This window comes from Passer domesticus, chromosome 1 (genome assembly GCF_036417665.1).
Source record: "Passer domesticus isolate bPasDom1 chromosome 1, bPasDom1.hap1, whole genome shotgun sequence".
NCBI lineage: Eukaryota > Metazoa > Chordata > Aves > Passeriformes > Passeridae > Passer > Passer domesticus.
In genome coordinates this window covers 39,033,743-39,060,227 of record NC_087474.1, presented here as the reverse complement: position 1 = coordinate 39,060,227, position 26,485 = coordinate 39,033,743, and the positions used below count along the sequence as shown (strand labels likewise).

Sequence of the window (26,485 nt, the reverse complement as noted above, 5' to 3'; positions counted from 1 at the left end):
GAAACCAGGCAGTGACTTCAGGGCAAGGAACTTGCTGACTCATTTCTGGGTAACTCGTATTAACCCTTGTGTCACATCCAGCTCCCGGGTGAGGAGGAGGAGGAGATGGTGGTGGTGGTGCTGCACAGGCAGGAGCTCTCAGTGGAAAGTTGAGATTGCAGCAGGGAGAGGTACTGAACTCTTGGCAAGGAAGCCAGCGGTAGATGCAGCTTTGGCATAGCCAGGGCGGTCTGCAGGCAAGGATGGGCTCCATACGTGCTAGACAAAAGGGATGGCGGGTGGCCAGGGGCTCTGCGAGGCAGCAGCGTGTGCTTGTTGTTGGGGGTGAGTGTCCTTGGCACAGAGCTGGAGGGGCCCTGCCATTGTCAGCCTCCTCTTGATTGCTCTGCGGGCCTGGAGGGGGATCTGTTGTGTGTTTTGTTTGTCATCTTTTGTTTGCAACTTGAAGCAATCGGCAGAGGGTAATTGCGTTTTGTTTCTGACAGCCCTAGCAGAGCATCCTCTGTTGTTTGTCAGGCCTTCCTAGCTGTGCGGGTGGCAACCTGCGGAGGAAGGGCAAGACAGCCATGGATCCCTTTGTCCAGTGCTTCCGCAGCCTGGCACTGGGCCTGGACCAAAGGGAGCTGGGGCAGTGCCTGACCCTGGCTGTGCCGTCTGCCAAAGCTCTGCTCTGAAACCAGAGCTGGCACCTTCCCCTGAAACCACCTTGCTGGGTGATCACTGTGGTTGGCAGGAGGCTGGTCTTGTCAGAACCCGAGCTGCTGTGGGAGGTGCCAGAGCACCAGAGGATCAGCAGCCCTGGAGGACACAGGTCACCACCCCAGTGTCACCACTGAACATATCACACCATGGAATCATAGCTGCAGGAGGTGAAGCTGAGGCCCAGCTCTGGGTCACCTTTCAGGGCTCAGCCTTTGCAGTAGCTCTGCCCATCCATCACTTTATAAGCAGACAAGGGACACATTCCTGCTGCCAAGTAACTTTTAGGGAAGAAAGAACCATGGAAAAAGCCAAAACTTCCCTTAGCCCAAATAGCATGCGCTGGTACCCTGGGCCTGCTGCAGCACCACACCATCCTTCTGCATGGCCCTGGAGTGCTACAGCCCTGCCTGAATTGTGAGGGGTCCCAAGGTGACCATCCGCAGCCAAAAAATTCCATCTCCTGAACATCTCTTGGTTGCTGACAAGGAGGAGAGCCACCAGCCTGCCAGGCATGGCATGGTGGGAAGCTGGTGTGGGATTGCTGTGTGTCACTGCAGACAGAATCCACTGCAGTCGGGCAGCCCTGGGGCCGGGCTGGTATCAATTGGCAGAGATCCACATCTCGGGCTCAGGTGGGAAGTGTGCTGACCCGCAACAGGGTCGAAATCAGTCATGTCCTGAGAAGTACAAGCCACTTTCCAGTTTGCAAGCAGCAGGGTCCCCTTGGTGGTTTGCACCTCTCTGATTATTTTTAAAAACATTTTGATACACTGCCAGTTTTAAAGAGAAGTGGTTTCCGTCTGCTGCCTGCTCTTTTTAACAACAGGATTTTCAACATGTTGATGTATAAATTATTTGCATTTTGATTTAATGGCTTTTTTTCCTTTCCCCCACCTTGATTTTGCCTTGCCTGTTTGGCACAGGACAGTGCAGGTTTGTGCCCTTGTGGCTTTTGCTCTGCATGGAAGGCATGAGGAGCATTGATGACTTGCCGGCTGAGGGGGTTCTTGGACACTGCTTGGTTAATGCAGGGACTGTGCAGGTCTGGTCCTGTCCACATCACCTGGTGACAAAGACCAAAGCTAATTTAGAGAGATCAGGGAGTAACATACCCATCATCTCCAGTACTTGGAGTTCCCTTTTGAACTTAATTTTCCTGCCATAGCGCTCACTACTTTTTTCTTTTATTTATTTTCTTTTTTTTTTCCTTTTTTTTTGTTGCTTTTTTTCTGGTCTGCTTATCTCCATTGAATAAAAATCAGCTGTGAAGATCTGAGCTTTGTGGTCTTTCTGTGTCACTGCTGTGTGACACATTAAGCTGACTTGAAGTTTACTCTATTTTCCCGTTGCCTTTTTCTCCATAGAAAGGCTGAGGATGCTCTGGTTTTACTTAAAAACAGATTTTACTGTGTCTCTCTCAACTTAAAGTGTTTAAACTCATGTATTTCTAAGAATGTCCATTCTCTGAAATGTTAATCTAGAATTAAAGCTGCATAAGTATAAAAATAAAGACATACTAGATTGCAGACTTTATATTTAAGGTCCCATCCACAGAATTCAGGTATCTTCTTTCTTCTGTGCTTTCTGTATTAATTTTAGCAATTCTTTAGGGACAAGAAAAATGTAATTTGTGTGCAGACAATCTGTGTGCAGACAAGCCTTACTGCCTTCCTTTACGTGTATATTTTTTAACTTTAAAAACCCCTCAGGCACTCTTTATGGGTAAAAAGAAGCTACATCTTTCATAGAGTATATTAAGAAAGCACCTGGTCACAACTAACACTAGATTTGTAATTTAACTGTTTCTTTTTAGTGAACTAGGTAAAAAAAAAAAAAAAAAAAGAAATGTAAAAGAAGAATAGTAAGTGCTGTGATGCATGAAATTATATGGTTTTAAAACAATTAGAGTGTGTGTGAGATTTTAACTATTATATGCATATTCTAAGATGCATAGGTGGTGATAAAGCAAAATGTATGTGGGAAAAAAAGAAAGATATTATTACTGATAATCTTATATTTTCACTGATACAACACAATCTAATTACTTTAAACTTACTTTAATATCTATAGAGATTTTTATGTTCCTAATTTTGTTGTAGAAAAAGTCACACTTCTGACATGGTCTGTTCTTAAACTGGACAGAGAAAAACCAAGAACCAGTGCTCTGAACTTCTTGAACTTTTGTAGCATTGCCTCTATGAGAAAGGGGCAAATTGGTTTTGAAACTTCCAAAATGTTGAAGAATATTAAGAATCTGCTTTGGTTTGGAATACTGAAGAGTGGTAATGCTGACAATGGGGTTTTCACTGGTTTAATTCTATTTCCACATCTGTCTGTATCATGTTTTGAAGTTTCTGGGAGCTGAAAACACTGTAAAACATTTCTTCCCCCTGTGGTTTTGATTCTGTCTAAATGTAGATTAAAAAAAAAGAAAAAAAAAAAGAAAAGAAAAAGAAAATCAAACTAACTCCAAAGCAAAAATTTTGCAGATTTTCCTCAAGATACAGACTTCACCTTGGCTGAAACTGGCTTTGTCTTGACTGAAGTTGTTTTGATGTTGTATTTCTGCAACTATTTTGCTGGTTTCACTGCTTTCTGAGTCTGAAAGCTTGTGGGAACAGCTGATTCCTAGCCCCAAGGATGCAGGTTAAGTGCCTGTATGGAATTCATTTAAGAGCTAGACTCAGTGATCCTCATGGGTCTCTTTCAAATCAGAATATTCTGTGATAACTGATTATTTTGTATACAGGTTCTAATTTAAAGCCAGTCCTTGTATCCTTGCAGTCTGTCATCATGTTTCATTTTGCCTGGCTGTGCTTTCTGAACATCCTTATAGCTTTGAGGAGGGGCTGATGACTGAAGATATACATAGCTCTGAAGAGCTTTTGTAATGCCATTAAGGCTTTGTTTTCTTTTGATAAAAACTTCACTTTGGTACAAAAGCAACCTGTTCGGACATAATTGGGGAAACTTCTACTAAGCAGCCCAATGAGAAGTCATGGGACCTGGCTTTTGAAATAATGCTTGCTGTTGTACAAACCCATCACTGTGCTTGATGACATCAGAAAGAGCTTTATTTTGTAACTGAGCTTAGAGTTTGCAAGGGAAAGGTAGGGGTGAGCAAAGGACAATGGCTGGGACTTACCCAGAGAAGTGAGCAGAGCCCAGTGCAAATTATCTTAAAGAGAAAGGGCTGCAATCTGTCCTTTTGCTTCACCTCTGCTTCATTGCTGGTCTTTTTCATTACTGCTGTTTTACCACTCTAAAATTACTACAAGTTGCAATTGCAGAATCTTCTATAAAGCAATATACTCCTACTGGTTATTGCTAGGCTGAATGACAAAAGAGAATAAAAAACACAAACCTTACTTAAATCTAAGTTCTTAAGTTTACTTAAATCTAAGTTCTCATGTTTGCTTAAATCTAAGTTCTACACCCACTCATAACCTTTTGACTAATAACATAACTTCTGAAAAATCCTGCTGTGTGCAAGTGCCTCCATGCCACCCCACACACATTGCTGAGGTAGTCCAGCTTCTGAACTCTCTGCAGGTAATTTTACCCAGTCTTCAAAAACACTTCAGCTTTTTGCTGAGATCTTGGTTGGAAGTTCAGAAATTAGTCTGGAAAAAGTTGAGAGTGATATAAAATGGACAAAGTTGCATGTCAGCTGTCCAGTTTCTTCTGAAGGGCCAAGTTAGAGCAGCATTATACTCGTTACACATTCACTGCCAAGGAAGCGGGATGGACCTCCTCAATCATCACCTGCAAGCTCTCACTTGTCTTTCTTAAGACTTCTTCAACAAACACCTTTTCTTTGTTGCAGTAACTGGTCTGGTACAAGAACAGTAAGGTTTTCTCATACCTTCCAGTTATCTTTAGATTAATAGATGGACGTTAGATAGACAACATAAGGACATTAATTTGAGGCCATTTCTAATATCTGTTTGACCTAGATCATATTTTTCAGCTGTGTTTGATTTAAAGCTTAAAGAAGAAAAACCAAGCACATTTTCAGTTCATCACTTTTCCTATTGTGAAGTGCAATAATTAAATTCAGGTCTATCCTGACTCATTTTGTCTATTGCCTAGGGATAAAAAGAAAGGGCAAACAACACCGAACTAAAGTGTCACCTCTTCACCCTGTCTTTCACTAGTGGCTTCTGCCTCCTCAGATAGCATGTGACCATGCTGTCAGTTGAAGTAGGATTTGGCAAATCCAAGGGATCAGAATCATCTGCTGCAGCAGTAGGATCTGCTTCCACCAGACCAGCTGGGGCTGGACTACAAAAAAAACCATCAGCAACAGATCTGAGGCAGATCCCACACTCTAACTCTAACTTTGAATGGGGGACAGAGGGGAGCACGTGGCCAGAGGAATCTTAAAACTATGATAAATTAGCAAATGAAGAATGCTATTGAAGTGAACATTGGTAATCCAGTCCTGTTTACTGGGTATTATCCAAAAGCACCTTCCCTCAGCTTCTAGCCATAGCATGGTGTCATGCCTTTACAAGCTAAATTGAAGAGCCCTCTACTGCTAAAAATCTACTTGACAAGGTGCTTAAGCTGCTGAAGTGTACAGGGAATAATAAGGTCAGTTTGTCTAGCTAAAGTAATACTCCTCCCTGCAGAGGCTCAGGTCACATTAAAGGCTGTCATGATTTTGTAGCAACTCTGGTTGAGGAAGGGAAATAGCATGTGTGTTATAAGGTGCATTTATATTGATATACCTGCACTTGCATGTGATATCTTCCTGATACATCCGTCTGTGACAAATAAGGCTCCTCTGGCATGGTTACCTCTTCCAGGTTTAAAACTGGCTTTACAGGAATGAGATAAGACCTGGTTGTATGGATTGTTCTACACATCACATTGAAGAACATCGACCTGCTGGAGTGAGTGCAGGGCAGGGAGACCAAGTTGATTAGAAGAATGGGAAAGCTCACTTATGAGGAAAGGCTGAGAGAATTGGGTTTGTTCAGCCTGTAGAAGAGAAGGCTTCAGGGTGACCAAATTGCAGGTCTCCAGTATCTGAAGGGAGCCTACAAGAAAGATGGAGAGGACTTTTTACAAGGACACATAGTGACAAGACAAGGTGTGCTTTAAAGTGAAACAGGGTAGATTTAAACTAGATGTTAGAAAAAATTCTTTACTGTGAGGGTGGTGAGGCACTGGAACAGGTTGTCCAGAGAAGCTGTGGATGCCCCATCCCTGGGATTGTCCAAGGCCAGGTTGGATGGAGCTCTGAGAAACCTGGTGTAGTGAAAGGTGTCCTTGTCCATGGCAGGGGAGATGGAACTACGTGATCTTTAAGGTCCCTTTCAACCCAGGCCATTCAATGATCTTACAATTCCATGTCACCATCTGTCTCTAGGTGATTTTCCTATTGGGTTTTGTTTTCTTTTTCCCTACATTGCACATCTTTGAAGCAAAATTACCTCCAAGGACATAGTACTTCTATTACTATGTGATAGCATAGCACAGTGTCAGTCTCAGGATGCTTTTTTTTTGTAAAAGCAAACCACACCCAAACTGGCACCATCAGTCCAGACTTAGAGTGTGCTGTGGCCTTATTTCAGTTTGCCAGTGCTGATAGACAATGCATTTGCCATTTTTAGTCACTTAAACTACTCAGGACGAGGCTGTTGCCCCTCTTGTGCTTTAAGTTATGCCACCAGAGTTTAAAAGCCACACTTATGACAAAATAGCTTAAACCAGCGCTGTTGTGGTGACTCACATTACAAATCTGCTGCCTCTGAAACTTAGTGGTTGGTACCCTCACCTGAGGCAAAATAAAGGGAAACCTGTCACCTGCCACCATGGCTGCTTAAGGCAAAGAGTTTAACTTAAAGCAGGAATAAAAGCAAAACACATTCCCAGTAATGTCTCCCAGGAGCTGTGTCTGTACCTATTGAGGCTCAGGGGCTGCTGCCGTCAGGTGGAGGCTGAGGAAAGCAGCTGAGACAAAGCTCCCAGGCTGCCTCATGTCTGCTAGGGGCTGTCAGACTGCTTTAACTCTGTTAGTAACACATTATAGTTTAAAGCTTCTCGCTTGTGCCTTTTAAATGTCATATCTGAAATCCTCTGCCCACTCACTGGAAGCAATCTCAGTGGCTTCAATAGACAATAGTGATGCCAAATTTCGAGGTGACCATATGTTATCTCTGTATCTGCACTTCTGCCTTTGCTGCTGTTTGTCAGTGCCTGTACACAGATATGAAGGGCAGCACCTGACTGCAGTATTTCACAAGAACAGTGAAAATGGTTAAATTCTTCTCAAAAATTATTTCTCCTTTTATCCAAGAGGATGCGAGAATTGCAGGAAAAGGTAAATCCATAGAAATGCAGGTTAATACCCAGTTCCTAAAAATATTACTAGCTTCAGTCAAAATGTGGTGTGGATGACAGAGCTGTGTGCAGGTTGTATCTGATGGATGTGAACCATGCTGTGCAGGGCAGGGGAGAGAATCCAAAGTAAGCCTCTGGATGTTGCTCACAAACCTGGTATGTGTCCTGGATGGTGTCTGCCTTTCACATTCCTCTTCCGTCTTTTTTTCACAAGAGACTAAACTGTTTTGAACATCACAAAAACCACTGTGGTCCTGTAGTGGTTTTGAAGAGACAGCCCAAGGAGGGATGTTTTCAGGTGTGCCATCCCAGTGGCGACTTCCCTGAAATGTGACTGAGTGATGGTGCAGTCTGCCTCACCCACTCCAAAATTAATGAATGGTGAAGGAGCACTGCAACCAGCAAAACAAATAAAGCACAGAAGAAAACCCAAGAATATCTTAAATTGGGTTCAATTTTTTTCCTCTTGCTAAGTTGAACCATTCTTAGCACACAAATGTGGATGTGCCCTTGTATTTAGAACTCAAATTTATCTGTGGTTGTGACCATGGGTTTCCAAGAACACAGAAAAACAACTTGTACCATGAAGTTAACTTTTCAAACAATTCATGAGAAGCAACCTCCAAAAGAATAGTCTCAGCACCAATATAGCCTAATTATTTTGTTTCCTGTAAGAAATCTGTAAAAGCCAATGATAGTTAGGAAGCTGATTGGATCTGATGTGCCTTCAGGATAAACCTGAGGCCACTGATGACTTGATTGAATAGCCCCATCACTGCACATCAGTGGTATTTGAAGAATTTATTTTGCTTTTGCCTTTTAAGTCACTTAAGTGGCTTAAGTTGTTTCTCTGATGCCCTCTGTAGACAGTAAGGAGCCTGAGAATCTTTGGAAAACCTTCCAGCCCTGTCCTTCATTCTGCTTTTCTGCACATGCATCTAATGGCCTTATTCCCTGACAGAACAGATAGTTTGTGGATGAGCCTTGAAGTTATTTCCTATTTAACTCTGGAAAACTTGTTGAGGCATAAGGAGATATGGAGAACACAAGAGTGAAGCTATTACATGTGTATATGTGACAGTTTTAAAAATCCAGCTGTATAGTATATAATGTATATTAAAAGTGCATTGAAAGTGTATAAAGTATGTAAAGCAAACTTCCTCAGAAAGTTCAGTGTTCCTTCTTCCCCTAATGAGCAGTGTGCACTTTGCCTTTTCCCTCAACTCTTCATTGACAGCTCCCAAGCAAAAACCAGAAGCATGGCATTTCCCCTCATGTGCAGGGAGAGCAGTGAGAGCCTCCAGGCCTGCTGAGAGAACCTGGGGTGCCTGGACTTGAGCCCTTACTTCAGCATTAAAAAGGAGAGCAAGGGGAGGCTGAGGAATCCTGTCATGGAGTAAATAAGAACTCAACACTTAGTCTGCACAATACTAAACATAAGGGAAGTTTCCTGTAGTTCACTGATGCATCAAGACTGAGGATACGCAAAAACTTGCTCTAATAACCTTCAGAACAGAAGTATAGCAGCTATTTCAGGTCAAGAATATTACCCTGCTGTTGGTTTTGTATGGTGCAAACAAATAGCCATGTCCTGAGAGAGGAATCATTGTATTCAGAAGGTATTTATTTTTGCTCTGAGAATCTTTAAACATGCACTGTTTATTTGTCTCTTAAACTGCAAGTGCATCTTTCCTCAGCTAAAAAATTTTCCATGTGATATTGGCATTTAGCACTTCCAACACTGTTGGTAATACAGTACATCTCTCTTGAATGGGATTAAAATTTGGTTTTCTGCCTCAGTCCCCTCTTAAATCTTTAATAATAACAAAATCAAAAAGTCTGTGCAGAATACAAATGTATTTATATTTTCTAAACATTCAAGATGTTTCATGGCTCCCTAAAACCCAGCAGGAGAGCAAGAACCTTGTCAAGAGATAATAAAGCACCCATCTTGAATTAATTCTGATCTAATCAAATCTAATTTGATCTGATCTAATCTAATCTCATGTGTGTCCAGCCAGTAGGACTTTGTTATCTGCAGACATGATGCCCACACAATGGATTGGGAAGTTACTCCCTGCTTTAGACATGGGGGTTTTAATAGCTGGGCTGGTTACTCCCCAAGTTCTTCTGATTTCATGGGATTATGCCATGGAAAGGGAGGCAGATTGCTCTAGCACTGGTATGAAGTGTTTGCATCATGTCTAGAAGCAGCAGGTGTGGTTCTTTTAGGTGATCTGCTCTTCTGCAGACAGTGAGATTAATTTTGACAGTAACAGCTAGTCGGCTCTATGGAAAATAGCAAGAGGAGGCAGTTTGTTTTACTAGCTCAAGTGATAGTTGGGGAAAAGGGATAACCTTTCAGAAACATCAATTTTTCAAAATTATTTTCTTTGAAATCTATTATTTCCAGCTGTCTTAATTGCTCTAGTAAAAATCATTATTTACCCCTGGAGAGCTTTCCTTGCTGTTGTATTTTTCTGTGGTTTCTCCATTTCCTCATCTCTGAAGAGCTGATAAGTTACTGAGAGATATGTCAAGTCACTGGGGGGACATGAGAGACCTGCAGGGACACCATCTTCATGCTCAAAGTGGGCAGGTTCTGGTTAAATACTGTGTGGACATCATGATGAGTACCACACATATGCTGCAAAGCTGCAGGGGGCATCCAGAGGACCTGCATTTCCTACTGGCCTTCCACTTTGCTATAGAAAAGCACAGAAAAAGGATTTTTTTATCCAGATTTTACCTGACTCATAGCCAAGCATATGTGTAAAGGCTGTGCTGAACTGTTCTTTGTGAAGACTGTTTAGTGACCCAAACCTATGGAGTCCTGATCCTTCTGTGCAATAACGTAAGCGCAGATCTTCAGCACGTGTTGCAGTCTGTGCAGACGCCTTGTCTGCGTCCATCTGAGTCAAAAAACAGCGGCAGGGAAAATCCCTGGGACGGGAACTCAGTCATCTGTGCTGCTACCTGGTCCAAGCAGGCAGCAGCCCTCCCAGCAGGTCGCAGGCAGTGCTTGGGAGCCAGCACGGGCCATTCCCAGTGACCAGACCGGAGGCAGGTTTTGGAAAAGGAGAGCAGCCGGTAGCATAGACACAGGCCATACTGTGCTGGCTGGCCTCAGTGGCCAAAAGCAGTCCCTGGCAGGTTGAATTTAAAGCTGTATAGGTGCAGGTTTAATTTAAATCTGTACGGGTATGGCTTTAAAGCTGAAATGTCTTTGGGTGACAGTGGGATGGCAAATAGTGTCCTCATGCCAAATATTGATGGGTGTTTAATATACACTTTGGGCACATGCTGTGACCAGGGAAGATTGCCTACTGATGTTGTGTGAGTGCTCCTGATTCCTGCAGTGCTGTGGTGCGGGATGAGCACGACAGAGGAGAATCACAAGTGTAAAGTGCTTTAAAGATCACACTCCAGCAACTCTTACCAGAAAAATACTCTTGATTTGAAGTGTGATTTTTTTTAAACAGCAGTTCTATTCTACCAAGAGCCTTTTTTGGATGCAGTTACACTAAGGAAAAAGTAAAAGCAATGAGCAGTGCAGCTTCTTTAGTTTGGGGTGTCCCTGTGAGCTGCCCTGTCAGAAGCCTGGTGGTGTAGGCAGAAGCAGTTCCTTGGGTAGAGGGCACAGCCAATGTTACCTGGTCTTCTTCTTCTAGTGCAAATTTATCCACCTTTTGCAGCAGTACTGAATTTTTGGTTATAAGCCATTTTTGCATCAATTCCATTGGGTAGTTGTAAAGAGTTGTCTGTTCTCAAACTGGTGTCAATTCCAGTGACCCTTCCTGCCAACAGCAGTGATGGGCATGATCTGAGCACCCGAAGGTGTTGAGGACTGCCTCCTGCCTCTCCGTACCTTATCTCATGACCATTGCCACTTGGCCACTTGGTGCTATCCCTCTTCCCTTGTGGACGGGATCAAATCCCTCACTAAGCCTGCCCCAGGGGGTCAGTTACTCTGAATTTGCATTGCAGCAAAATTACGTTACTGATTTTTCACTCTAAACTCAGGAATAATAATTATTCTGAAATCAGCCTGGAGTGAAGACAGAAATAAACCAAGTTTAGAATACTTCCTAAAGAGGATTTAAGGCAGGTAGCTTAGAAGTCTTAATAAGATGCCTAAGTAGATGAAGCCCTCTCCTTCTCCAAGAAAATCCTGTGTGCTGTGGAAGAACTTCTGGAAATGTACTATGTGTAGTATAAGAAAAGAAAAAGACAGATGACACAATGACTGACTGGTACCATATTCTATTCTGGATTGCATAAGGTTTACTGTGCAAGCATCATCCACCTGCACACATGTACACTCCCTTTTGCCTCTGGTATTAGCAGTAGAAATTCACATGCACACACATATTTCTGGTACAAAGCACATGGGGCTTTAAGAGGAAAATTCGTCTATAAGCAAAGTGGGCAGTGTTTGGATTGCACATTAACAGTGCTGTAGGGCCATCAGTAGTAGAAAAATAACATGACCATTATATTTCCTGTTTCTGAAAGGAGGAACTGATACCCCAGTGCCAACACACCACTGCCCCAAGCTGGCAAATGTCTCTGTGTGTGCAGGAGATAGGGCACAGCAGGGAACTGCAATGCTGGCACTTAGTGGATTGCATTTCAGTCTCCTCTCAGTAGGCTCTGCAAGCCCATCAAGGGTACAGATAGAAGAAAGGGGATTTGACACATACTGAGAGGTTGTGGGAGCAAAATGCAGCCACATGAATGTTTTTTTTCCTCTGCAATAAACTGGTGTTTGAAAAGAGTCTCAGGAGCAAAGGGTAATGGGAACCATTACCTGTCCCATGTGAAGTATTCACCCTGCAGTGTAACAAAAGTTTTCAGAGAAAACTAGTTGATTTTGGCATAATTCTTTTCTTCTACATGCTCTCTATATAAGAGATGAAAGATTGGTCTGTGTTTGCTCTCAGGTCGGGACTCCACTATATCAGCAGACTGGCAGATTTCCAACAGAAAGATACTCCCAACCTTGGAGAACTTGTGATCTGAAAGTCAGACAAGAAGCTCTGAACAGACACAGGTCTGTACAACAATCAGGAACAGTGGGGTGCTTCTGCTTGGTGCTCTGTCAGCAGACCTAATGAAGAAGTATGGATTGGGAATAATATTGTTGCTTTTTGATGTAGTTTCATGGAAATGCATCTCAGCAAAGCATAGAGTTAACAATGATAATGGTGAGTGAAGGGTATTAATTAACCTGATCACACTTGTGTGGGATGCAAGGGGTGAATCTCGATGATGAAAGGGTTACAAGCCCAAAGGACAGGCGATAACAGGTCTGCTGTATGGTGGTCTCGAAGCTGGGCTGGATTTGTTTCTAGCATTCAATGTGGTTTAAATGTATCCTTGAGCTGGGCATGGTGAGGGAAGATGGCTCTTGAATAAGCGCTATGGCCTTTGACATCAAATCCTGGCCACAAAACCTGTCAACGAAACAGCAAATTAGAGAAGACATAGCTACCACCCCAGTCCAAAGAAGGCTGCTTGGCTGCAAGCAGGTCATGCAGAGAACTGAACGAGCTGCACAAGCCTCTGCGTGGCAGGGCTGCAGCGCTGCAAGGACAGCGAGCTGCGCTTGCTCTCACTTTTCCTGGCCATAAACACCTACGGTCTGATTCTTCTGGCTCTGCACTCTGCATAGTCATTAAGGCCGCTTTGAAGAGTTGGGTTAGTGGGTGTAAAACACTACCATTTAGTAAGGCATCATTTTACCACCACTTCACAGCACTGTAAAATGAGAATATATGCTATGGGGCCGTGGAAAGCCTGAGCCCCAAGTATTCACCTCATTAGAGAATCCTTTGCTGTGTGAATGGGAAATAACAAGGGCAATTCCATCTATCCTGAAATTACACAGGCTGCCTGAGTCTGGTCTGATTTTCATGGAAGACCAGAGCAACAGAATAGAAAAAATATTTAATTAATATGCAGTGCTAGTGGATTTGGAGTAGGGACTGAATTTTACTTCCCATTTTCCTGCTTTTATGTGAAACTTGAAGCAACACCTTCTCTACTACATATAAAATAATTTCTATAACTATGTAGCAGATGCACGGACAAGCACAAATGTATGTTGGTAGTGTAAATACATATTTGGAAATGATCCTATTCTCAATATGTTTTCCAGGGAAATTCTGTTTGAAAAAAAAAATATTTTGCCCTTTCATGTGGATTCTCACACTCATTGCATGCGTCTTGCCTGTGGAAGGTAAGTACTTAGGTTTTTTTCTTTCTTAGTTTAGTTTGTGTGCTTTTTTTTTTCTTTTTTTAGGTTTTCTTTGCCATAGGCCCTGAAAACAATAATAAAAAAATACTGTGGCAGTTGCTTCCGTGTGGGTTGCCAAAGGGGTGTTAAGAAATTTTTCTGGTTGTTCTGTATGTGTGAGCTGCAAAGAGGTGATAAATTGCTGAAGGAAATTAAAGCGAGGGGTGGTGGTGGGGGGAATTGAAGCTCAAGTTTTGTACTCTTCTGATTCGGGCAGTCTGGATTGTAAAATGCTGGTTTTGTTAGAAATCAAAAATTAAGTTGCTCTAAACCCAGGGTTGCTGCAAGGACAGATTAATAGATTAAAAACATCATGCAGCCTCTGGTGCTTCCTGTGCTTGGTGTAATCAGGTGCTGGATAAAGAAACCACAGTACATCAGAGAGGAGTGGCTGAAGTGGTAGTAGTGATACTTTGGACAAGCAGTCATTTCTAATCCTGGCGACTCCCAGATCAGGGCTCTGCCCTCCCCTTGCTGCCCTGTGGAGGCACCCAGCCCACGTGCCCATCCCTTGAGATGCCAGCTCCTCCTGTGCCAGTGCCTCGCTCACAGCAAAGGAGGTTGGCTGTCCGCTCAGAATTTGTTTCTTGGATTCTTTCAGAGCCATTTAGCCACCGCTGCCTCTCGGTGAAGGGTGCCTTGCTGTGAGTGGGGAAGTTGTGGCTGCCAGTTGTGGCTGCTAGCTGGTCACAGCTCAGCTGTTTTGCTTTGCCCTGCAATGGCCTCAGTGTGCCCACCCTTTTCAAAATGAATATCTTTTTCATTTATGCGTTCAGCTATGGTGCTGGCATGAGTCCACATGAAGAGGTTTTCTTTCCTTCCTCCTTTCCCCAAGTTCAAGGTTGTTGTAATTTTACCTTCAGCATCATCAGCTGAACACCAGTAATGCTGGGTCTTAGCTAGAGCTTTGGGTCCAAACATTTTGCAATGTTCCATGAAGGAAGGGAAGTTTTATGGACTCTGGGTTGCGGATGGGAACACCAAGGCATGGGGCTGTGGCAGGCTGTTGCATTACTCAGCAACAGGCAAGGAAGCTTGGCCAGGCCGGATGATGGCTCAGAGCAGCATGCGGCTTCACTGCTAGCCAGGACCTTCAGCCACAGCGACACCATCTTGCCTTAAACCTGCCTGAAACTTGCTTCAGCCCCAGCTCTGACACAGCTGAGAGCTGCCCACAGCTCTGTGGGGCTGCACAGGCTGCTGCTGTCCTGCTCCGCTGCTCTGGCTGGCTCCTTGGCCACAGCAGCGCTACGTTGAGGCCAGTATTTGCAGCCACACTTCACACACCATCCCCTTCCTGCAAGCTGATTTTCTCCTTCCTCAGTGGCTGTAACTTGGGAGCTGGTGAGGTGTGAGTCAGCATCTGCTGCCTGCTTTTGGGGTGAGAGCAGAAAGGCAGGGGCAGTAACACCTACAACACCCAGTGTGCCTCGGATGTCTGTAATTCCCAGAGGTCCAGCTTACACATGTTTTCTTGGACTTGCTGCAATGGTGAGGACCCAAGAGGAGAGTGGCATGTACCTGTTGAGATCAGCTGCAAGTAGTGATGCACAGGGCAGGGGCTTCTCAGGCTGACAGACTGGAGCTGATGTCCCAAGTCTGCCACTTCCTTGTGACACTATCACCGCTTGAAAAAACCATACTTTCTGTTCATTTGTAAGGCTGTGAAAATGTATACGTGCACAAACACATATCTGGGATGAGGCTGAAGTGAGATATCAGTGCTCAGGTTCCTACAGATGTGTGTGAGGCTCAGACACTGCCTTACTTGTATGCAGCCTGACATGATGTATGGCAATACTGCCCACCAAATGCTGCTGGGCAAGGGGTCCCAGCCACTTTGGGCCAGCTTCAGCACGTGCAAAAGGATGTATGACCTGGCTGCAGAGAGGGTGCATGAAAGAGGAAAGGCTTGAGTCTGTCCTTTGTCTCTCATATGCCTTGGCCCCATGAAACACCCCACAGTGCTCCCGCCTGCTTAGGCTGAAGGCCCTGTGTAGCAGACTGTGATGTCCAGCAGGTCAGGAATTGCCCATACAGAGTTTAGGCTCCAGTGCAGAAGTAGGAATTTCCTCCTTTCCTCTAGGTAAAAGGAGTTACAAGTGGAAGATTCTCCCTTCAACCTGTTTGCCCCAAACCCTTTTGCTGAAATAAATATTGCCATTTGATGAAGAAAAGAATCCCTAAGTCAAGCTTTCAAAGCCCTTCAAAGCAGCAAGGGCAAAATATTAAAACTGAAAGCAACAGCATATTGCCTTCAAATTGCATCCTTTGGCATTCACTCCTGAGCTATGGGACCCTGTGAAACAGCAGCTGCTTGGGGGGAACCTGGAGAAAGAGGGTGGGAATTTCTGTGAGTACAGATGGTGGCATGCTGCTGCATCTGCTGCACCAGCACTGGACACATCATGGACAATTTTCAAGGGTCTAGGAAGACATGTCCAGCTGTGGAACGTGATAAAAAGAGAAGTGAAAAAAACCATGATGTTCAATTGGATGGTGTGGGTCATTGAGTGAGAGTTGTAAGTACATGTGTAACCAGTCCACTAGCAAACCAGAGCTTACATCTTGCCCACAATGTGATTTATCTTACGATTTCAAGCAGTAAGCCAATATAACCAAAATTATGTTCTTTCACAGAAAGAAGGAAGGGAAGCTTTGTTTTCTCAATAATGTGTCAGGAATATTGCCCTCTGCCCTTGCACAATGCAGTGTAAACTTGCTTGTAATTTGTGCTGGAGGGGGGAAGACAGCTCTCTGTCTGTGTTTCATTGTAAACTTACACTTAAAATCCTTTCCTGGCATTGATCCCAGCTTTGATATGCATTAGTAAACATTCATGACACCGACATTAATCCAGAGTGAGCTTATAGTCATTTGTTGTATTAGACAGTAAAAAACAGTCACGGGGCCATGATTTGATAGTGTTATCTCAACACCTTGCGTGGAGATGCAAGGCTGATTTGGTGACATATCATCCTTGACACATGACACATAGAGACCATGCTTCAATCAACACGCTGTGCCTCTGGGCAGTGTGGTGTTACAGCCTCTGCAGGGGAATGCCACTGCCTGCAAAACAGCCTCTCCTGCAACTAGTGGTGATGGCAGGGCTGCAGAGACTGGGAAGCAAGAAACCCAGCCTGGTGCTCAAAAATCAAATCCACTGAAATGTAACAAGTCTTCTGCATGTTAATGATGTTTTGTTATTTGCAGACATGTCTAAGCAAGAACCTGCTTTTCTTATACTTACTTATTGTACAAATAAATTCAGGAGTAGTGATCTTAGTAGCTCAGTTGGCCCTAGATCTAGCCATAAACACATAATAATTTGTATAATTTCATTTAAATTCTGCCCTAAATAATTCTGTTTATTTAAATTCTAGTCATCCTGATTTACTTGAGCGAGATGTGCCCATGTGATGCACCTGAAAATGGAGGATGGTCATGAGCAATGGGTTGCAAATGGAGTTGCATCACCAGTGGGGAGATGTGGTGGCCAATAAAATTTTCCAGGTATGAAAAGAAAATAGAGTATTATAATTTGTTTAGAAGTGTAGTCAGGATGTGTTTTCTTAAACAGTAGCATTGTGGTTTTGCTGTGAGCAGGATCTGGCCTTAGCTGTCCATGGGCAAAGAAACAGCAGGTTTCATCGCTGCCCCACATTCAGGTCTGTCTTCCAAGAGGGAGAAGAGGTTGTGACAAACCTTTCCTGGTGGTAAGTGCAACTGATTGTGATGTGACAGCTGGCAGAAAATACAGGTGAGTGTTTCTTTACACAAACCAGAGTTCACATCCAAGCTCCTTCTCCATCCTGCGTTTTAGTGATGTGGATGTGCTTGCTGTATGAGGTGAGTGCTGACTTTTGGCTCTGCTAGTGGTAACAAAGGGTTACAGAAATGCTGAAACTCAAAAATACAAACATAAATACCAGGCCTCTGGCCCATCCACTGGGCATTTCTAATTGTCAGGTGAATGGATGAGAAGTGTTGTGATAAATGTCATGTATCTTTTGGGTTGTTACACAATGGTGATAAGGAAAAAGGCAAGACACAGAAAGGAGAAAGCTGGGGCTGCCTGTCTCTACTTGGGAAATAACAAGCCTTTCATTAGAAATGCCTTTTAAAATGTTATCTGGAATTTATAAGATGGCAGAGTTAGTCTTGAAAAGACTGAGTTTTGAAGCATCACTGGTGAATATTATGTTGCTGCCAGGGCTTTGCACACACTGACACTCAGGCTTAGTGGCAGACAGGCAAGCACAGGTAAAAGCTGGACAGATGAGAAAGTGCTCCCATGCTCAGCCCATGCCAGTTGCTGCTGTCAAAATAGCTTTCTGTCCTTGAGGCAGCTGTGGGCTTCAGTTCAGGGTCCCTGATGTTTAATTGCCAAAATGAAAACTATATATGTATGTAAATGCTGGATTACTCAGAATACCATTGCCAAGGGCCAGAATACTAACAGAAGGTGCACTTGATAGCAGTTTAATTTTCCAGGTTGCAAACTGTGGTGGCAAAGCTTGCATAAAATTCCCATCTCTTCTAAGGCCTCCATATACAGACATACAATCATAAACCTCCTAAATCACCCCAGAGGGACTTGCAGGAGCTAATAAGTCAAGGACTTACAGTGCGATATTCAGGCAATAGAGTTTGCAGAAACAACACTGATCCTGCTAGGAGAGTTATATTAGGATTTTGGTCCTATCTCATTACTTAATTTCTTGAGAAAACTTGCACACATGATGTAATTTTTCTACCTTTATGGCTATTCTTACATGGCCATTTCAAGAGAGGCTGTTCTAATGTCTCCTTTAATGTCTCTTGCCAACTCAGGGTGGCAAAAATGACCCCCTGGCATATCATTAGCTCTGGTCATAGCTTGGTATGTGTGTGTGCAGGCTTTGATTAGGTACAGAGACAGCTAAATGACAACAATTTTGCAAGCACTGTGTTACTGTGTGCATGACGTGGGAGTTACTGTGGGTTAGTGCTGAAATTTGCGGTGTCATGGGTAGTATGTAGGCATTCTTCAAAGCCTTGTGTACTCAGGAAAGTTTCAATGGTTTAACTTAAAACAGGTTTCACACTGGGGAAAACTGTACAAGTACTTTGTTTCAGTTTAAACACAATTTATTTTAATGTCACCTCTTGGGGGAGGTTATTTTTTCTTTTTGTTCCAAAATAAGTGGAACTGAATGAAAGGTGTGTGCCTGCAAGCAAGGTGCTGGATGCCCTGGCACAGGTGTTGGGGCCCTCGATTTACATAGAGACATTGTTTTTCTTGAAAGCCTGTCAGTCAGTGTGGTCAGAGAGGAGTGCCAGACACATCCAGACACATTCTAACATCACAGTGTGAAGGATTTGTCTTCCAGAACCAGAGCTGAGATCATTGAGAAAGGACAGAGGAGTTCTCTTAGCTGCACCTAATTCTGAGAATGTGCAAAATCTCTTGGTCAAAGACTCTGATTGTCTATTTCCAGCTTGGGCACCTTAAATTAAACCTTCTCCTTTTTGTGTCCAAACTGTTTGTCTTCCTTTTGCATAGCTCTCAGACATGAAGCTTTGACACAGCAATACAATATTGCCAGGCTGCTGCTGCTGTGGGAAGGATGAACCACACTAAAAGGATGGACACATTTGTGAGGAAAGCCTCAAGTACTTCCCACATAGGTGATGGTTTATTCCCATGTCCAGTATTGTTTTAGTTGTAGTTTCAGCACTTCCCACTTAAGAAGATAAAGTAATGGATGTGCAAAACATCACACAGTGAGTTAAGGACTTCCACCCAATCAGAGGTTTATCCCTCTCAACTTTGACCTTGTGTTCAAGCTACTGTCTTTGTAATGTATACTTTAAAAATGTATGGATTAGCATCTTGCATCTTTATTAATATTTGAGAGTCATTCCACAACATGCACAATAATTAATTTTCAGCAAGGACCTAGACATATGAAAGATTTCTGAAAAAGCAACACTTTTCACTGATGGTGAGTTATAAAAAATAAACCTGACTTATTACTTGAAGGAGATAAAAGGCCATGAAACAAGTATTTTACTCAGGAAAAGAGAAAATTTTTAGCTTTTAAATGTGCAAAGACACTAAATCAACTATCACAAATGTGTGCTGGTGATGCAGCCAACAACACTTAATTATCAGTTCTACAGGAAAATTAGGTGAGAAAATTACTTGTCTTTTTATATTTATTTTATTTATAAAAGAATCCAAAGACAATGACAATTCTCTCACTACAGCATGTTAGACAAAGATGGCTTGTCTGTCTTTTTCTTCTCCCTTGATGGTACAGATTGATAAATCCCTGCAGTGTATACAATTTAATTTGTGTTACTCTTTTTCAAAGTTGGGATTTTTCTCTGCAGTGTTGGAGGAAGCTGTTTTGGAAGAGATGAAGCAGGCTTATCTTTTCATAGAATCTTAGATTAAAAACATTTGAGATATGGAGACAAGTACATTTGGTCTGATACATTGACCTTCTTTGCAATGTGTGTGCCACTGTTTTTCCGTTGATATTATTTGCATGAGCATCTTGCTTCTTTCTTCCTCATAAATCATTTGGTTCAGTAAGCAACATCTAGGCATGAAGATAGTGGTCATATTAACATGGTTTGATGTGTCCTCTGACATCCCAGCCTGATTATTTCTTCCCAGTATAGGAGCAGAAATCAGCAGCCACAGCTGGAGGGAACAGGAGGGCAGAGCCATGGATGGGATTCCAGCAATATCACAAGCCTGTTTTGTGGCCAGACATTATGTATGATGAAATCACAGCCCTATGGAGCATGGCAAAACAGGAGATGCTCAATGTTTTCAGGACTAGTACTAAATTTTATTAATGATTTGATTTGGACTATGCTAACCCTGGAGCTCGCAAGAAAAATTCCACACTTTGAAGAAGACTGAGTATGTGATTAACTTTGTGTTGCAGATCAGGCCTTAATTCCTCCACACCTGGGTGTGTAGCAAAACAGGAGCCTGCATAGACACAGAGTCTGTGTTTGGTCTATGATCAGTTCCATGTGGATGTCCTGTCTTCTCAGAGGGATGAAGGTCACCTAAAACCCCCTCCTTGGTGATGAATGATTCCATGGATGGTTTTTTTTCTCCCAACAGCAAAATGGACTGAAGCAGCACTTTCTTCCCCTCTGGCTGCTTGGTCCTGCCCTGCAGTAGCTCCTAGTCATGACTGAGCAGAGCTTTTATCACCTAAGGGTCCATCGCCTCTAAGGGTAATCTTTACTTTGCTTATGCTTTCCTATATTTAAGGTGAATTTTTTTCTCCATTCACAAGTGAATGCCTCTTTCCAAAGCCTTTTTTGGAGACAGTGAGTTGATTGTTGTCTTATTGCTGCATTCCATTTGTCTTCAGCTGGCAGATTTCTTCTGCCTTGAATCTACTAACCATAAGAAAGCTAATTATGTATAGAGCATGTATAAGTGATAAGCAAAGTCTGCTGTGTAAATTACTTTTTACTGGAAAATCAGTAAGAAACTTGAAAATTCTGGTCATCTGTATCACTTTCTGAGAGGCAGGTAAGGCATAGCAAGGTAATCTGTAGATTAAAATGCCTGGGAGTTGAAAATTACAGTAATAATAATCTGTGTTAAAAGTGGTCTATGACAGAGATCCCTTCCCTTGGCCTGTTGAATGCAAGTGTATCTCAGGATATTAATTCTTCTCAAGATGAGTTAAGGAAAGGTGGAAAAGTAGGAAGATATTTTTCTCAACATTAGGGTAAGAAATAAACCATTAGGAACTAGACTGGTTTGGATTTTGTCTCTGGTGCCCATCTGTCATCATGACCCAGTGTAGCTGCTACACATGAATATGGCAAGAGAAATCCTGGCTCAAAAAATATTATCACACATCTATGATGGAAGATGAAAGAAAAGAGAAGGGTGACCTTGATATGGGACAGTCACCTATATCTCAGCAATCAGCAAGTTTCCCTCAAGTATATCATCCTACACCAGCAGCAACTGCCTGTTCACCAGTGGGAAGGGGAGAGTGGCATTTCAAGGCAAGAAGATCACAGGCAGTGTCCTTTCAGAAGTGGGTTTGGTTTTTCCTTGAGTTAAATAGGAATAGGTAGTGATCACATATTTTCCTAATCATTGTTTAATAAACATGCAAGCAAGGATCTGGTTTGCTGTTGGCATTGGTACCAGTTCTGGTGCTAGTGTGCCCAGCCACTTCCTATATTTTCTAGGAGGGTACATGCCATTGGAGCCAAGGAAAACATTCTCCTGGGATTTAGATCTAGCAGTGTCTAATAAAAGGCCTGATGAAGAAAAATTTCTGCAAGGTTTATTTTCCCCTGGGAAATTAAGCACTGTATACCACAATGTGCCTGGCATATGGCTGCATATCTATGGGAGCACTGAATCCAATCCCTGACTCAGCAAGGTACTGTAAGCAGTGTTTAGTTGCTAAAAACAGGACTTAGGCACAGGTCTAAAACTGGGCACATGCTTAGCCAAATCAAATTCATTTCACTTGTGCACAGAAAAGTTAAAACACTGACATTTGTATTGTGACACAAGGCTAGTTTTTGTCTTATGTAAGCTCTGGATCAAAAAATGGTAGTGAGCCTATTTTCCAGATTAATTCAATTTATTTTAGATGTGTGTCACTTTGTCTCTTCACCTTGCAGATACCACTTGCAAAGAGACCAGGTATGCAAAAATTGATTTACAAGACCAAGTGCACAATCCACATAGTGAAATAGGTCTTCTGGCTGTTATCTTTATTATTTGTATTGTATCACCCTGTTCTGACTGCAAGGAGACAATAGCCATATACTTTGCAGTGTATGGTTAATGAACTGACAAACAATCAGCCAAATTTCTTTTCTTGGCTAATCATTCACAGATTTGTTAATGCTCTAATGTCAAAGTGTTTCTATCCTGGTATGTCTCACTGTCTAGGAAAGAACTGTGCTCCTTCTGCCTGCCACCATGTAAGTGACCAATTCTTCTTTTTAATGCTAATGGTAGGTTGTACAGAGAAGCTTACAACAACATTTTAACTCTTAAAAATCTAGTCTCCTTGATGGTTTTAGGCTATTTGCTTCTTAATTATTTTGCAAATTTCTTTGCTCTTGCATTAAAAAAAATTATCTGGGATGTCATTTTTTTTCTGAAGAGTGTTACTTTGAAACCAGAGAAGTGCTTGTGGGTGTCATTCTATGCTTTCAGACATCACCACCTTTCTTTTGGAGGTTTAGAAATTGGTATGTAAATACCCAACACCCCTTTGCATCAACCTCATTAGAGCCAATAAACATTTCACTTTAAACATCAATGTTCCCAAATGGGACGGTTGAAGATCCAGCATGTTTATCTCTTTTCAAACAGGTGGCTCCTTATTACCCTCTGAAAAACTGGAATACAAAGCAGTCTCTCATCTGTAGCTATTACAGCCTGTGATGCAGTGTAGTCAGGGTTTATTTTCTCTCTTCCTTTGGTGGCCACTTAGCCATCAAATTCACACACACGCTCTTAAATATTCATGCAATCACACTAGTGTCTTAATATTTGCACTAATTTCATTTCTCTCCACTTTGCATTCAGCATAGAAAATTCTTCAGACCCTTCACAATGAATGTGGGGGACAAATGTGGGGTGTCTGTCCAGCAGTGACGTCTGGACAGACACCCCATCCATACACAGCTCCACTGCAGCTGGGTCACCAGCAGGAGCTTTTACATGATGTTTGTAGGCAGGAAAACATGGGTGCAGTGGGGCTGAATGAAGGACGCACCACAAGGAAAACCACAGGCTCTACCACATAGTGGTAGAACTAAAACAGAAAATTGAGAGTTTGTGCTAAGCTTAAAAAAGCAAAAATTTCTCTCTGCATCCAAGAAAGAATCATGGCTTGATGGGTAAAACAGGCAGCAGTCAGGACAAAGGTGCTATTTCTGACTTTTTTACTGGCTGTGGTGAGACTTTTTTGATGGCCCCATTTCCTATCTTTAACATGAGGGTTTACTTGCTAAAATGGCAAGAACCAGTGGCTCTGCAGGAGATTTGGCTGCAGAAAAGGCACAGAAAAGTATTAGGGATCTCTTCTGTAACTCATTACAGAATGTAACTACACTTCTTCAAAGTCACCCAAATAAAGAATTAAATGCCAGAATTAAAAAAAAAAAAAAGTATCAAATTTTAAGTTAATTTTTAATATGACAGCCTTTGAAAACACTGGGACCTACCCCAGCATTTGTTGCTCTTCCAGAATTCCTTTTCTTGCCAAAATAACATATGCAAGAAGTGTAAGTAGGAAGAAGAGAGAAGACTGTGCCCCTTCTCCTCCCTCACGCTTGGAGCCAACAGCTGAGATTCAAATGCAAATGCCAGTATTCTCCAACTCTCCAGGAACTTTTGAGTCTTGGTGTCTTACACCTATGTGACAACTTAGGCTAAATTAAAAATCAAAGAGATTTCCCCTGGAGTAAGGTACTGCTTGTTATGAGTGAGGATATCATAATTGGAGCTGCCAGGAGGTTTATGAACTCCACTTGCTGAAGGAGGCTTTGGGACTCTGAAGCACCGAAGTCTGTATTTTCTGTCTGGAGTCATCCCAGCTGCTGCCCTCCCTGAGCCAGATGTGAAAAACCAACAAACATGCTGCAGATCCCATTTAAATGCTAATACATGTCTCTCTTCTCTGTGAACTTGGTAGATCTGGGGGGATGAGATTGTGCCCCTTCCCTCATCCTGCCGCTGTGATGGCTCCTAGGTAAAAGGAGAGGCATGTCCTGGGTGCAGGTGTCCTTTGCAAGGGTGCTGTGCAGTCTCCTTGTCACATCTTGTCTGACTGGAACTGGCAGGTCAGGGTCTCAGCTGTAGCTGCCAGTCTGTGCACTTCAAAGCTTTGGTTGCCCCCTGTTTTATCCCACTGTCCCCTAAGCACGTGCCCACCCATTGTAGCTAAGGTGGTAAAGAGGGGGAAAACAGACATTAGGTAGCTTTCTTTAGCAAATACTGGATGGGACATTGAAAGTCAGTAACTAGAAACACAAAGGGGGTTTAGTGGCAGAGGAAAATTTTTCTTTGATCTCTTTCTATCTGCTCTTTATCTTTCCTCAGTACCTTAAATGACAGGCTCTTCTGGAAGACTACATCATAGCTGAGGATCACGTTCAGGTTTTTTGCTATATGTGAAATTTCAGAATCAATTTTAAACCTTAATTAGGACATAGAAAATGTACTGTACCTCTGTTGGTTTGATTTAGTAATAAGAATCGTGTTTGCATGCAACAGACAAAGAGGGAGAGAGGAAAAAGAGACTGATACTGTTTGAAAGGAGAATAGCCATGAAAACTGGATGGAAGAAACTCCAGCAAGTTTACTAACTTCTGTGAAGTAGTAAAAGTTCAGCTTCTCTTGGCCTGTGATGCATTGGTGCTTTTTCATTACAAAAGTGAGGTGGTTGAGGTGGTTGAAGTGGTTGCAATTCTCTGTGCAGACAAAATGTTTTTCCCAGCTTTCACAACCTTTTAAAATCTACCCTTTGATAGGGAAATGGTAATTTTAAATATAAAGATGGAGGTTTGAGGTTTTTGTATTTTTTCAGGACTCTACAGAAGGACTAAACCTCCAAAGAAGGTTCTAGAGATCAGAGCGATCTAGGACCACTAGATTAATTTGCAAAAAGAGAAATATAATTCTGTATGGGATATTTCACAGGCAGAATTTGTTAAGTTGTATGTGGCTTTCTCCAGTTTGTAGTCAATGGGAAAACTTCCTGTGGAATCAGTTTGCTATTGACTAACACTGCAACAGACGTTTTTGATAGCAAACAAGTGTCAAGTGCTGGCATTTTGCAGCTGGCATCACTTTCCCCTGGTGCAAAGGACACGAAAGAAGACAGTACACAGAGAATCCAGCCTGTGGACACTGAAGATCAGCAAGTATAACCATAACACCTCACTGGAGGTGTTTGGCTCTGGCCCATGTTAAAGGCTGACACAGACACATGACTTAGGAGACTCAAACCTCAGGTAGAGAACTTTTATATAGGGGGGATGGGTATACATCAGTGGATCAGTCCAAACATCCATCTGTCCTCTCCCCGGCAGTGGTACATATGCTGCGCTTTAAACAAGGAATGCTCCCTGTATCACATGAATGTGCTTGGCAGCACCATCTTGGGTGTGCTTTACCTGGGCTGTTCCAGTCCCGTTCCCATCTCCCCAGCAGCTTTTCTCAGTGTATTATCACCATATTTGCAATTATCACAGTAATCCTTGTCTTTCTGCAAGTAAACAGTGAAGCAGATGAGTTTTTTTATAGAATGTGAAGTATTTTACTGTAAATATTTTTTCTTCCACTGTCAAACCTTGTGCCTACTTCTTTTCCATCTTCTGTCAAGCTCTCTGCAGTTACAACTGCAGCACCTCCTCGTTGTTACTCACACAGAAATTCCAGTGAGGGAAGGCTCTATGTACAAACACACACATGCATACCCTCTTTTTTTTCCACATGGTGATCTCTGTATTAGCAACTGGTTCCAGATTTTTATCTACTACTTCTAAAATAATTGGAGGAGTTGTATGTCTTAAAGAGAGAAAGGAGTTGTATGTTTTACAGAGAGAAAGCAATTTCTAGAAATGCGTGCTTTGTGCAGGAGAAATTACTCTCAGTCTATGCTGCAGGGTTTATTTTTCAGATCTTGCAGGAAAAGGACATTGATTCTGGGATTGTCTTATTCCAGGAGAACCTCTTTATTTAAAAGGACACCGTGGATTCCTTGTTAATTCTCTGGCTGAAACTTAAGTAAGCAGAGGCTAATGTCTTTTTACTGGTTTAATTAACAACGATTACTTGTCTAGAGATAAGGTATTTCTAGTCAAAAGCCGTCTCCTTCAACTCCAGATCAGCTGAGAATAGTTCAAATTAGTTTTAGGGTAGGGTCAAAGACCAGAATTTTAGGGGTTTGAAGTTTTTTAACTGAGCAGATCAACACATATCTGCCGTATCTGTGGGAGAATACACATCCAAGTGAAAAGGGGGAGGCTGGGATTTCCATCTGCATGGAAGTGGATTGTTTGGGGGCTTTAAACAAATGAGTTAATGAGGTGGCACTGAGGCACACATCTGACCTCTCTGAG

At 42.6% G+C, this 26,485-nt stretch overlaps 1 long non-coding RNA gene across 1 annotated transcript in view; it reads left to right on the top strand.

Annotated features, from left to right (window-relative positions):
* Positions 1 to 26,485, top strand: part of LOC135297494 (uncharacterized) — a 179,614-nt gene that overhangs the window by 138,828 nt on the left and 14,301 nt on the right. Inside the window, exons 10-13 of the long non-coding RNA XR_010359476.1 lie at positions 11,997 to 12,106; positions 13,214 to 13,294; positions 16,738 to 16,867; positions 16,961 to 17,070. This is a non-coding gene — a long non-coding RNA (uncharacterized LOC135297494). The remainder of the gene's footprint in view (positions 1 to 11,996; positions 12,107 to 13,213; positions 13,295 to 16,737; positions 16,868 to 16,960; positions 17,071 to 26,485) is intronic.